This window comes from Misgurnus anguillicaudatus, chromosome 21 (genome assembly GCF_027580225.2).
Source record: "Misgurnus anguillicaudatus chromosome 21, ASM2758022v2, whole genome shotgun sequence".
Classification (NCBI taxonomy): domain Eukaryota; kingdom Metazoa; phylum Chordata; class Actinopteri; order Cypriniformes; family Cobitidae; genus Misgurnus; species Misgurnus anguillicaudatus.
In genome coordinates, this window is record NC_073357.2 from 43,195,742 (window position 1) to 43,204,407 (window position 8,666).

General features: G+C 36.1%; 1 long non-coding RNA gene across 1 annotated transcript; it reads left to right on the top strand.

Moving 5' to 3' along the window:
* Positions 1 to 225: 225 nt before the first annotated feature.
* On the top strand, positions 226 to 8,456 carry LOC141352958 (uncharacterized). The gene is made up of 4 exons (XR_012360014.1): positions 226 to 327; positions 434 to 534; positions 4,756 to 4,786; positions 7,160 to 8,456. It is a non-coding gene; the product is annotated as an uncharacterized lncRNA (long non-coding RNA).
* The last annotated feature ends 210 nt before the right edge of the window (positions 8,457 to 8,666 follow it).

Genomic DNA, 8,666 nt, shown 5'->3' on the forward strand with positions numbered 1-8,666 from the left:
TGGATCAGCTGTGTCTGTTTGTGAGACACTTAAAGTTTTGCTTAAGGGTGTTGGGGAACCCTGGGTCTTATAAACAAAATATACGTGTGTTTACAATGTACTTCTGATACTGGATACCATTAACTTAAAGTTACGTGCTGCTATAGCAATTCTAATAATGTGCTAAGTTGTGTTTCCTTGCTTTTCCTTGTCACTACTTTGCCTTCACATAGTTTGTGCAGTCTAGACACATGTGTAACAAGTCATTTTTTTAATTGCATTTAATTTTTAGTTAGTAATGTGTCTCTCTTTTTTGCTGTTCTACAGACAGGTCATTGCTTCAGCTGTGTGAGTATTTTTTTTAATCATAAATTATCTGTATATAGACTGTAATATTTGATATAGATATTAAGTGATTATTTCTTGTTTTACATTTTTTTCCCCTAAATATCAGCCAACATCCAGTTTGTGGTGCTGCACAACAAACCCCACTTTTTTAGTGGATATATTCAAGCGAACCCAAAGGCTCTTTTAAGAGCCATCCACATTGCACAGGTAAGTCAATTTTATGTCATTTTGAATCAAGTAATTCCACAATAACACCTGTTCATTTACAATTATTTAGTAAATAACTGACTGCTTTACAATTCTATTCCAATAACAGGGTCATTTTACCCAAGGATTGTATTGTTTATTTGTCATTTTATTGTAATGCATATTAGTGCTGAGCTCATGAGCTCCTGGTGATGCGCGCATTCATACAGTACCTTCCATATTGATTCTGACACACTTTTGAAGGTAGTGTTACAGATCATACGGTAATTCCTCAAATAAAGACCGGGGCCTTTATTTACCTAAACTGCCGAAGGTAACAGGCTTTTATTTGAAGCAGGCTTTTATTGGAGACAGGCCTTTATTTCAAATTCCATCTGTTTGATAAATAATTGTTTTAGATTAGCCTTTAAATTCAAAGTGATGGCGTTCTAGTGGATAGAGATCATTCATTTTTAACCGTACATTTTTTTCAAGGTTGTTGAAATGTCTGTCACTAGCATTAAATGAGACCCATCCAATGTAGCTACTGCCATCTATTGGTAGCTGTGCATTATGATGAACTTGAACGCATTTAGGAGATAACACCGCGCTTACTTTATCCAAACCATGCCCCAGCGCAATCGTCCCCCCTCCCTACTCCATTCACGCACTCACACTATACTTTTAACAATCTGAGCCCAGGCGAGCTTTTGTCATTAGAATGCATTTGTTTTGAGCAAAGCAGGAGGTAAAGCACTCTCTTAACACTGGAACCCATCGTAATGTTAAGTCTGTGTTTTTTATTCAGAGTCGTATGAAGCCCTCTCACATGCCTATGATATCGTTTAGTTGATATGTCGCGTGTGCACGTAGGTATTCACTTAGCCCTGCTGCGCGCATTAAAAGGTTTTAACGAAGGCAGATGAAAGTGAATGCTCGCGCAGTTGACGTCTCTCCTTTTGAAACGCGCTCTGTCGCGATTGTGCTCACACTGCGCCTAAAAAGCTTTGAAGTATACATTGAAGCTATGTTTATACTTGCGCTTTGGTCCACAACGCAAGCCTCCGCGGATCGTGCCCGTACCACCAAACGGACGAGGCGTTTACAGAGCATTCACACAGGGCACAAGTAAGCTCTCACTCATTTCCCCCGGCACTCCTCTTTCCCCGGCCTTTATTTGTCTGCGATGATCACGCCCCAGGCCACTATCAGAGGCCCGGCGTTTTTTTTGAATAACGGCTTTTATTTGAGGAATTACGGTATATTTAGTGTGAGGTCATACGGAAGGGACGCAGGCATGTGACCCGTGGAGAACGTTAAAGGAGTAGTCCACTTTATAGATGGGGCCCATTGACTTACCATAGTATTTTTTTCCTACTATAAAAAGTCAATGGACCCCATCTTTAAAATGGCCTACACCAGGGCTATTCAATTGGCGGCCCGCGGGCCAAACCCGGCCCCCCAGGTAATTTGATCCGGCCCTTTATGTAGTCTGTAAAAAAGACATCTCTAGAATAAATTTAATAAGTTAGAGAACGGGCCGTACAGTTACGAGTTGATGCGCGTGCGTCTGTTTCATACAGCATGAGCTGCAGAGCGCGAGTCACGTGACTGGTGCGAGCAGCTGCGTCACGTGTTTATATTGGCGCTTTGGTCTCCCCCGCTCGCGCCCGCGTCTCAAGATGCAATAGCTGACAGTGGTGAGTTAAGAGACCGGTCTCTATGGCTGTTTTAACTTTATTTGTTGTATTTCCAGCTTAAAAACGCTGCCTTTTCCGACAATTGTTGTCTGATATGTCAGCTCAATGACTTGCTTATCCACAATGCCATTTACGTTAGATGTCTTAATAAAGGAAACTCGTTGAAACGATTTTGTGAACTAGACAAAAAGTTTCTCCAAAATTCAAAGCAGACTAAATGCTCATGCGAGTCATCGTTCTCACACAAGAATGCAATTAAAACGAGTTAATCGCCCATCGCTCACAGCCCAGCACCTGCACCACTGTATGTGCATCGCGCTGACAAACATACAACTGATTTTACTGCTCTTGCGAAATCTAAAAACATATTCTGTCTTATTAGAAGCTAGCCTTATGTTTGCCAGTTATTAAGATGGCGGTTGTAGTGTAAATATGGCTACTGTAATAATTAGCTTTGACAAAAAACAGCATAAAACAATTATGTTCCATATTATAAACTGTTTTGTTATGTGTACTTAAGTGAGTAAATAAGTTAAATTCTCAATGAGTGTGATATGGATCTTATTTACCTATTTAAATGTAAAATAAAGCTTACATGGGCATTTTACAATGCACTTATGTTGTTATGCAAAATTTAAAATATTTATTAATAACATATGAACATGTCTGGATGTAGAAAATCCTACTTAGACATCTAACAATGCACTTATGTTGTTGAATGCAGTCTGAAAATACATGTTTGTAGAAAAAGCCTATTGTACAATGCACTGATTTTGTTTTTATGTAGTTTCAGAATATAACATTAGTATGTTTAAATGTAGGAAAATGTATATCTCCGTTACATCACTGTTATTTGTCCGGCCCCTCATTTTTGATGCTTTTCATGAACTGGCCCCCACGAAAAACTAATTGAATAGCCCTGGCCTACACCTTTAAGTGGGGAGTGGAGAACGATAAGCTGGATTTTTTTCCGCGATTGTCTCCGTCTTGCACGCACACTCGTCTGCACTGCACATCCTTTCCTAAGTGTGTGCTTTCTTTCTCTATAAGCAGATATCTTAACTTTAACATCATCACTCACCCATTCAGCAGTTTAAGTAGAGTTGCACATAAAGACTGCATGTCGTGTCTTAAGGAATTTATAATAAACCTATTGCATGGCATTTTATTCACTCTCTTACTGTACGTACACACCACCGCAGACCTAAGCTTCCAAAGAAGCTCACACCGCCTGGTCAAGGATGCTTGTCAAAAAGTACGGGGAAGCTTGTTGACGCTTTGGCCGCTCTGAAGTCTGTGTCACCATGAAATGTTAACTAAACAAAAAACAATACATTGACATTATAAACCTTTTATAATGAAAGCATTTTTATGATCGTTTTGGTCACATTTGGTCTGGAAAAAGAACTATTATTTACTATTATTATTACTATTATTATTTTATTGCATCTGTGCAATTGGTTAAATCTGTGTTACTGTGAAACATGAATCAAGGATTACCTGCGATGTTACTATATGGATTAATACATTGTGATATCGATGCTTAAACGATACACTGTGCAGTCCTACTGGCAAGACACAGACCCATTTGAGTATCAGTAAAATATTATTAATCATCAGCACGCACTTCACAAACTCACAGGGGACACCAACTATAACTGCTATTTTATCCCAAGCCTCATTCTTTTGTAACTGGTCCCTATGTGAAAATAATTTTATATCATAAATGATAGGAAACCCAGCAACAGCGATTATCAATTTCTACACAAAACGAAAGTTAACATCGTATGTTTCTCCAGAATCAGCCAGCGAAGTACGTCTAGGCTATATTCCGATTGGTTTCTAGCGTTTTGCCGCTAAACTGCGTCATAGCTCATTACCATAAAGTTGTAATCAGGCTTGTGCATAATTTAGAATTGAATTAAGAAAGACTCCTGAATTCCAATTAAATTCTTGAATTTGAATTGATGTCAAAAACAGGATCTAGAATTACAATTCGAATTTGAATTAAAGGAAGCAGAATTGCAATTCATTAGAAATTTATATATATTTAAAAATGAAGCTTTACAGTATATGTCAGAAATGATTGCATTATATATTCTATAAATTATATTAGTTTGAACTACTTGTACAGATTACATTAACAGGAAATGTTTTTCCCTAGCAATTAATGTTAAAAACTCTAGTCACATAACATATAATTAAGTTTGATTTTTTTGTAATTGTAATTTTGTGGAACATGATGGAACATTATTTCATTTCCCAGAATGCTTTACTTTAACCAAGTATTTAAAATGGTTGCCAAACAATTTTCTAAAGTAACTTTCCTAACACTGAATCTATTTGAGATTCTTTCTGTTGTGTGACTGGAATTTTTTGCGATACACAGCCCTAATAGATATGACTAACTTGCAAATGCTGTGTATGACTTAGGGGATAGCAGAAATGCAATAGTTTGATGACGCTGTATTTTTTTGTATAACTTCAATCATACCTTGTCTGAACTTTAAACCAAAATTGGTCTTTTTGTTCTTCTTTTTAGGACTTTTTCTATTGGACGTCTATTCATTATTGTAAGTAACACTGTCAGATATTACAGATTTACAGTATCTTACAAAAGTATCTTACACCCCTCACATTGCAACAACCATTTTAGTATATCTTCTCAAGGGACAGTACTATAGAAATTTGGATATATTTTTGAGTAGTCAAGTGCAACTTGTATAGTAGTATAGATTAACTGTTCTATGAACATACAGCCATTATTGTCAATATAGCTGCACCAAAAGCGAGTACACTCTAAGTAATTATAAATGTATATCATTCAACAATACAAAGCCTATTCATTATGTTCATGTTTTTATTTGCTAGACCTGACCCTACACATTTGGTTAGCTTATATTAAAGCAGTTAAAAAAAAACACACATGAGTGCTGGTAACATTGCTTTACAGAAGGAAGTGGAAGGTCAGATTATCAGTGTTCAAATTATATGTCACACACTACAGTAAGTCAGTTCATGGCCGTCATTCCACAAGGAAGCCTCTTTTGAAGCTGGCTTACAAGAAACCCCACAAACATTTTTGCTGAAGATAACCTAACCAAGAGCATGAATTACAGGAACCATATCCTGTGGTCTTAAACAAACTTAAACATAAATGTGGTGTCTAGCATGTGTGATGTTGGGCCATGCAAACTGAGTTGTTGTGGTGTGTGGCATTTGGTCTGGGCAGTGGCGGTCTGACCTTCTGCAACTTGTGGTGCAATGTTGGCAGCACTTATGGTTTGTTGTTTTTAAGCCAGCTTCTGCACCTGATGTACAGCATGAGGACTACAACATTTGTTATCACATAGGGTGTGCTCGCTTTTGTTGTCAGCTATTTTGACACTAGTGCCTGTAGGTTTAGTTATTTTCAGAGGATAGTAAATCTATTCTGCTATACAAGTAGCACATTGATTCTAAAATGTATCCAAATTTTATTTTTGTAGTATTTTTTAGGGGTGGGAATCGTTTGGACCCCCATGAATTGATTCAGAATAAATTCTTAGGTCCCGGTTTGATTCAGAATTGATTCTTGATGTACTAATTAGCATATTTGTGATGTCATCTCAAAGCCAGACTAGTGTTGCGCTTTTGCTACTAGTCTCTGAACTGTCATATACTGTACTTTAATACAACTAAGTGATCAATAATGTCATTCTTATATACATATATGTTCTGTTTCTGTTGTAAGACATTAAAGCCAGTATAAAATAGTAATTAAACATGACATATTAATTCTATATGTTAACTGGCATTAACTCCCACAAACTGAATAATGTTAAGCGTCTAATCATCGTCATTATACACAGATTTTGGCAGTATTAATGTATTTATCTAATGCAGCGCACCTAGCGTCTAGATAACAAGCTATGTGGATATTCATACAGAAAATAAATTCATGTTCTTATATCGAAACAGTCAGCGGATGGTTTAAGGAAACGCTATTAGCAAAGTCAGATGAGTCAGTAAATTAAATGTGCTGTTTCTCCCTGCAACTCACTGAACAGAGAAAAGGCAGAGCAAGACCATCACAAAGTGTATCTTGTTTTCTTGCAGTTTAGAAACAGGGCTGTCCTAGATGCATTTGTTTATTTCTTTCTCTGCTGCTTGTGTAAGTTCCACTGTAGGTGCTTGTGCAGTGCGCACTCTTTTAAGCTGTCCGTGTGCAGCACCGCTTCCCCCGTTGAGTGCCACATTTTGGTTCTGATAACGTCATGTTATTATTTTGTAAGCGAACATTTAAGAATCGATTCTTGACATTTGTGAATCGATTTAGAATCTGCCATGTCCGCATTGCGATGCATTGAAGAATTGATTTTTTTTGTCCCACCCCTAGTTTTTGCCCCTTGAGGAGATATACTAAGGCGGTTGCAGAAATGTGAGGGGTGTACTCAATTTTGTGAGATACTGTAACTAGAGCTGTCACGAAAAAGTTTATATTTTACATTATAATATACAAGTAGTGATTTTTATTATACATAACACATTTAGAAAAAAATAGAAAAACGGATAAATATAGTAATGTCCTGCTCCATGTACAATAATTAATGTTCTCGTTTATATTTACTGTGTATATTGTAATGTTATTTAATATTATGTATGCTGGTTTATCTTATTAACTTGTTTTTTTTCTCTGTTTGTTGTATGTTCTTGTCTTGTCCTTTCAATACCTTTAAATTAAATTTCAAACCTTTACTTTGCTTAAATCTTTACCGCTGTTCCATTCTGTACATTCACTTCATCAACTAATAAAATAACTGGCCATGCCCCCCCCCCCAAAAATGCTGCTACTCTGCTTGCTGCTTGCTTGCCTGCAACCCCAACGCACCCCAATGCAATCTACCAATGCAAACCTGACAAATGCATCTTGCTGCTTGCCTACGCATCTTAAAAAAAATGGCCAGACGTACAAAAACGCTGAAAACGTACAAAAACGCTGAAAACGTACAAAACGCTTCTTGTGATTCTGAAAAAACGCTTCTTGTGATTCTGAAAAAAACGCTTCTTGTGATTCTGAAAACCCCCTTCATGTGAGCCTGAAAATCTTCCTGTGACCCCAACTACAAAAACCAAGTGAACATTGACACCAGTTAGTGAACTACAACTACTACAAGAGAAAAGGAGCTCCAAAACATCTCTTCCAGTACACCTTGCTGCCTGTTGTCTTCAAGAAGGACCACTGATTCAAGCTCAGCTTTTGTTCAACGTTACATTAGTTAAATTTTTGTGGTGTTGTTTATCATACAGGTATATTTTATGTAAATAGATTTTATATAAGATATATACACAATTAAATAGTCTTTCTGTAGTCTTGTTATCCACATTTTGATACAAATAAACTTACTGTACAGTACACGTTAAAGTACATTTGGGTAACAGTTTATTGGTTATAAATATTACATCCGTGTTACTTATTAGTCTGAGTTAATAAACCTGTGACAGTATTACATTAGTCTGAGTTTTACCATCTGTTTTACATTAGTCTGAGTTCAAAAATCTGTTTTACATTGGTCTGGGTTTTACACCTGTGTTGGGTATTACATTAGTGTGAGTTATTAAACCTGTGCCAGTATTACATTAGTCTGAGTTTTACCATCTGTTTTACATTAGTCTGAGTTATTTAATCTGTTTTAAGTATTACATTAGTCTGTGTTGTTAAATCTGTGTTAAGTCTTACATTAGTCTGGGATATTTAATCTGTTAGTATTACATTAGTCTGTGTTGTTACATCTGTGTTAAGTCTTACATTAGTCTGGGATATTTAATCTGTTAGTATTACATTAGTCTGTGTTGTTACATCTGTTTTGCATTAGCCAGGGTTATTACATCTTTGTTAAGTATTACTTTAGTTCTGTTTATACATTCCTGTTTATCACATATATAACTTCAGTGGATAAGTAAACAGTAAAATTTTCCTTAAATCTTATTTCATCTGTGTTGGGAGTGATAACATATATTAATACATTACATTTGTGTGACATTAGTATAGTGATTTAAAGCATTCGTATTTACAGTTATACAAGCAACCTTTTCATATACTTTTCTGTCAACTTGCTTGAGTGATTGATTGCATAATAGACATTACCTGTGGCTGGAAGTTCATAATCAGTCAAATATTTCAAAATTGATCTGTGTTTAAGCATTATATCTGCTTAAAGTTGCCTTGTATATCACACTACCTTACTGTGTAATTGATTATATTGGCACTTTATATTAGTAAAAAAGATACTTTTGAGATACTAAAAGTTTTTATTGGTTTATTTGTTTGCATAAATAAACAAAAACAGACATTGTTTGTTTATAAACAAATTTAGTTTAAAACTGTGTTAACATCATGCCACGGAAAGGAAAGAGAAGTGACGCCCAAAAGCAGCGCAGAAAGTTAGAAGCTTCATTAGACACCAGCACCAT